Below are 6,381 nucleotides of genomic sequence, written 5' to 3' on the forward strand. Positions count from 1 at the left end.
GCATGTCCCCATCCACATCTAATGGGGATGATGTGTAGTGGGTCGAGAGCTTTAAGTTCCTTGGCGTCCACATCACTAAGGACTTAACATGGTCCACACTTACCCGCACGGTCATGAAGATTGCACGGCAGCCCCTCTTCCCCTCAGGAGGCTGAAAATATTTGGGATGGGCCCTCAGATCCTCAAAAAGTTCTACAGCTGCACAATCGAGAGCATCTTGACAGGCTGCATCACCGCTTGACATAGCAATTGCACCGCCCTTGACCTCAAAGTGCTACAAATTCCCTTCCAACCGGAGGCGTTGTCAGTGGGTCACAGGTCAACAAACATGTAGAGCTGGGTTGCTCTCTTTCAAGTATACTGTGGTATTTACAGTTTACTAACGTATACTGTACTTACTTTAGTATTACTATAGTTAAACAACTATAGTATTTACAGTAGTGTTTTTGCAGACTTACCTTCTGCACAAATGCTATAAGAGCAAATTTTCCATAAGCTGTAGGGAACAAAATATACTACTGGTATGGTCTATATTTGGCATGTATGTTTCTCAATCATGGGTGGATTCAATTGGGATATGGGGGAGGGGTATGGTTATAAGCAAATCAAATTAAATATTAGCATATCAATACAGTGTGCAGTATAGTATTCTACAGAATGTTCTACAGTAAGTACCACACATGATCAAGGGATACCACAGTGTGTAGTATAGTATACTGCAAAATTATATATTAAGTACTACACATGATTGAGGGATACTACAGTATGTAGTATAGTATGCTACAGTTTACAAAATAATTATACAGTAAGTACTGCACATGATCAAGGGATACCACAGTGCGTAGTATAGTATTCTACAGTATATTACAAAATTCTATAGTACGTACTACACATGATCGAGGGATACTACTGTACAGTGTGTAGTATAGTATTCTATACTATACTGATAAATTATATAGTAAGTACTACACATGAAAAAATCCATGCAACTTACTATATGACTTGTTAAGCAAAGTGTTACTCCTGAACTTATTTTGGCTTTCTATAACAAAACGGTTCAATACTTATTGACATAAAAACATTTTTTTATTAATTTGAAGAAAATAAATAAAAAACAATTCCAAATCAAATTGTATTTGTCACATGCGCCGAATACAGCAGGCGTAGACCTTACAGTGAAATGTTTACTTACAAGCCCTAACCAACAATGCAGTTTTTAAAAAAAACTTTAAAAAAAGCTAATAATAAGAAGAAATATAAGTAACAAATAATTAAAGAGAAGCAGTAAAATAACAATAGCGAGGCTATATAAGGGGGAGGGGGGGGGACAATGCAAATAGTCTGGGTAGCCATTTAATTAGATGCTCAGGAGTCTTATGACTTGGGGGTAGAAGCTGTTTAGAAGCCTCTTGGACCTAAACTTGGCGCTCCGGTACGGCTTGCCGTGCGGTAGCAGAGAGAACAGTCTATGACTAGGGTGGCTGGAGTCTGACAATTTTTAGGGCCTTCCTCTGACACCGCTTGGTATAGAGGTCCTGGATGGCAGGAAGCCTGGCCCCAGTGATGTACTGGGCCGTACGCACTACCCTCTGTAGTGCCTTGTGGTCGGAGACCGAGCATTTGCCATACCAGGCAATGATGCAACTAGTCAGGATGCTCTCGATGGTGCAGCTGTAGAACTTCTTGAGGATCTGAGGACCCATGCCAAATCTTTTCAGTCTCGAGGGGGAATAGGCTTTGTTGTGCTCACTTCCCGACTGTCTTGGTGTGTTTGGACCATGATAGTTTGTTGGTGATGTGGACACCAAGGAACTTAAAGCTCTCATCCTGCTCCACTATAGCCCCGTCAATGAGAATGTCAGGCGTGCTCGATCCTCCTTTTCCTGTAGTCCACAATCATCTCCTTTGTCTTGATCATGTTGAGGGAGAGGTTGCTATCCTGGCACCACACGGCCAGGTCTCTGACCTCCTCCCTATAGGCTGTCTCATCATTGTCGTGTTGTCGGCAAACTTAATGATGGTGTTGGAGTTGAGTGAACAGGGAGTACAGGAGGGGACTGAGCACGCACCCCTGAGGGGCCCCCATGTTGAGGATCAGCGTGGCAGATGTGTTGTTACCTACCCTTACCACCTGGGGGGCGGCCCGTCAGGAAGTCCAGGATCCAGTTGCAGAGGGAGGTGTTTAGTCCCAGGGTCCTTAGCTTAGTGATGAGCTTTGAGGGCACTATGGTGTTGAATGCTGAGCTGTAGTCAATGAATAGCATTCTCACGTAGGTGCTCCTTTTGTCCAGGGGGGAAAGGGCAGCGTGGAGTGCAATAGAGATTGCATCATCTGTGGATCTGTTGGGGCGTTATGCAAACTGGAGTGGGTCTAGGGTTTCTGGGATAATGGTGTTGATGTGAGCCATGACCAGCCTTTAAAGGTCTTACTCACATTGGCTACGGAGAGCGCGATCACACAGTCGTCCGGAACAGCTGATGCTCTCATGCATGCTTCAGTGTTGCTTGCCTCGAAGCGAGCATAGAAGTAATTTAGCTCATCTGGTAGGCTCGTGTCACTGGGCAGCTCGCGACTGTGCTTCCTTTTGTACTCTGTAAAGGTTTGCAAGCCCTGCCACATCTGACGAGTGTTGGAGCCGTGGTAGTACGATTCAATCTTAGTCCTGTATTGAGGCTTTAGATTTTTTGATACCATTCCATTTGATACCATTCCACTTATTCTGCTCCAGCCATCACTACGAGCCCATTCTCCCCTATTAAGGTGCCACCAACCTCCTGTGATTTAAATTCTTGTTTGGGGAATGAGACCGAAGTAAATAAGACATAATTCCTGAGAGGACCATAAAACCTTTTTGCATATAGTAATTCAGAGTTCACCCTGTACAGACACAAGTAACCACAGAGATCAAATCAAATCAAATTTTATTGGTCACATACACGTGTTTAGCAGATGCTATTGCGGGTGTAGCGAAATGCTTGTGTTTCTAGCTCCGACAGTTCAGTAATATCTAACAAGTAATATCTAACAATTTCACAACATATGCCCAATACACACAAAGCTAAGTAAAGGAATGGAATTAAGAATATATAAATACATGTACGAGCAATGTCAGTGGCAGATCATACATCCCTTTAGATAGCATCAGAGTTATCATCAGTGAACTAGTTTCAGATAGATACCAGACATGGATAATATAGTACTATTCTATCACTCATTCTATAGTCCTCTGGATACTATAGCAGAGATACATTTTAGCCCATCAGAGGGGGGATGAGCTGACTGGTCCTTTGGCATTGTCCTTTGTTCCTGGACCGTTTCCCATGCAACTCCATGTGTCAGAGATCATATACAATAAATATGTCTGTCTGTCCCTCCTTTTTATTCCCTTTGCTTTTTACCTACCTCTGGCTAAGACTAGAGGCCTACTTAATTCAAATGCCCTCTTTATTGTCCATTAATCAACAACAGGGCCATGGCCTGATACTGCTCAGCTGGACCCTATTCATTCATCACAACCTTTCCCCAGATTATGCAGTTAGTGTAGGGGTGTAATAAACACTATTGAACCAAGGCCACCTTCAGCAAACAGTCACTACTCTCACTTTATTTTGTGGATATGTTTGGATTTAACCGATTCATTTTATTTTGTAGGCGACTTTATGGGTGGTGCTACTTTACCAGACTACTGAACATGACCTGGATTGGATGGCTCATGTGTTTAATGGAACATGTGACACAGTGGTACAAGCCACTCGTTAAATTTACATTTTTGTCACTTTCATCTTGTCTGATCCTGTCAAAAATGCATATCCTCACACATTCTTAACAAGCTCCCTTCAGACGAAGGGTACTTGTATTCTCCTGAAGATGTTTACAGAGCACTAACAATCAGGACAACACGCCTAAAAAACATAGCAGTGCAAACCCAGAACTTTTAATAACCCATGCCCCATATATCTTTGTACTCTCTCTCCCTCATGTACTAGCACTTTACAGACCACTAGATGTACCATGAAGTGTAATTAAAATGATACACTTTATTTGTATATCCTGTATCTATATAGTGTAGGCTACTTATATGTCCTTGTTTTTACTGTCTGACGTTGGTTGGCCTGTCTGTAACATTGTTGAATATCATAGCAGAATAAAATAGTAGCCTGCTTTATCAGTCCATTATAGGCTACAATGACAATGGAATCTAGTCTATTGAGATATATAATAACTAGTCAATTCTATTTTCAGTTTCAGTTTATTCCAACAAAATTCGCAGACCATGGACTAGATTCAATCTGTAACCCGGAAGATCAACGTTAATATTGCGATTGAAATGTATAGGTCATTTCCGATTGAGCCGACATATGCAGTGTTAACCGTGACTGCAGTCTGTGCGAACACGGGAACATTGCCTTTACATTTTATTCGCGCTATAGGGCGGATCTTCCATGCTACGGATTGAATCTAGACCCATGTCTGAGTTACATTTCTACTCCACAAGAAACAATCACTGTACAGAAAATATTCAATAAATTATAGGTATTATATTCTGTGCTGTTGTTCTGATTGCAAAATGTAGAAAGTCATGATGTAAAGCCAACTTTCATTACTGTGAAGACTTTTGGTACACCGATTGGATCAAACAAATCACAATGCAAAGTCTGAATACTATGTGTTCTATGTGACATATTTACTCATAACTAAGTGAAAATGGGAAAGATGGGCCTTTTACAATGGGAATCGCTGTCACACAGTGGGCAGAATAAACAAGGAGGTAGGCAGAGCTAAGCAGGACCTAGGTCCTAACAAGAACCTATTGGAGCATGTTTTTGCATATTACTATATTTGGAATGCCTGATTTGATATTCTGAACGAAACGCTGCGAACACTGTACCTCTCTGCCACACGCAAATGTTGCCTTTTCTGTTGTTCTTGTTAAACTTGTAGCGGCACAAGGAGAACAACCTGATATGGTGATTACAGGAAGTCCAGAGGCAAGGTAGAGGGAGCATCTTAATTAGCATGTGGAGGTGGTTGTCACTATCAACTCCATAATAAAACATTTTGGGGTTGGTTGTTAGTCTTGTAAACCTGACTGCTGTAGCACTGGATGCATTGTGGGAGGCAACCCGTCTGGCTAGGGATACTAGTTGGTTATCCTAATCCAACCCATTATAACCATATTGTTCAGGGACAGTGCCACTGCCAGTATACAATAAATCCCAAGCTCTTTTGTGCCTGTTCCCTCTCCCTCACACACATTTTTCTGTCACACACAAGCTCACAGAACGAGACCACAAGTGCTGAAGCGCATAGCTCGTTAAAATCGTCTGTCCTCGGTTGCAACACTCACCACCGAGTTCCAAACTGCCTCTGGAAGCAATGTCAGCACAAGAACTGTTTGTCCGGAGCTCCATGAAAAGGGTTTCCATGGCCAAGCAGCCGCACACAAGCCTAAGATCACCATGCGCAATGCCAAGCGTCGGCTGGAGTGGTGTAAAGCTCGCTGCCATTGGACTCTGGAACAGCGGAAAACGCCTTCTCTCACTTCATCATCTGGCAGTCCTACGGACGAATCTGGGTTTGGCAGATGCCAGGAGAACGCTACCTGGCCCAATGCATAGTGCCAACTGTAAAGTTTTGTGGAGGAGGAATAATGGTCTGGGGGTGTGATAAGGGAATTATATGCAGGGTGTTTTTCATGGTTCAGGCTAGGCCCCTTAGTTCCAGTGAAGGGAAATCTTAATGCTGCACAGAGCCCTGACCTCAACCCCATCGAACACCTTTGGAATGAATTGGAACGCCGACCGCGAGCCAGGCCTAATCGCCCATCATTGCCCAACCTCACTAATGCTCTTGTGGCTGAATGGAAGCAAGTCTCCGCAGCAATGTTCCAACATCTAGTGGAAAGCTTTCCCAGAATAGTGGAGGATGTTATAGCAGCAAATGGGGGACCAACTCCATAGTAATGCCCATGATTTTGGAATGAGATGTTTTGCGAGCAGGCGTCCACATACTTTTGGTCATGTAGTGTATGTGATTATGTATTATCTGACCATAATCTCTTATTTACTGCACAATCCGAACAAATTTATTCAACAAAGCCAGTTTGTATAATGTGACTTACCGAGAAAAGCATACTATGGAGATTCATGAAGCTTAATGATGAAAATAAACAATGTCATTATTAATGTATGCCATTATCACACACTATTTAGTTCAGTTCTTTGCACCCCATCATTGTGAGGTATTGTTTGTTTTGTGACACACTTCTATTCGGAGCTCTGTTTTTCCCCGCAATTTAATTCTCCTGGGCATGATAGTTTTGGCCTGCCTCACTAATGACACCTTTTACCTATTCCCTGCCTGTAATTTAGCCTATCGGA

Source organism: Salvelinus sp. IW2-2015, linkage group LG28, assembly GCF_002910315.2.
Source record: "Salvelinus sp. IW2-2015 linkage group LG28, ASM291031v2, whole genome shotgun sequence".
Classification (NCBI taxonomy): Eukaryota; Metazoa; Chordata; class Actinopteri; order Salmoniformes; family Salmonidae; genus Salvelinus; species Salvelinus sp. IW2-2015.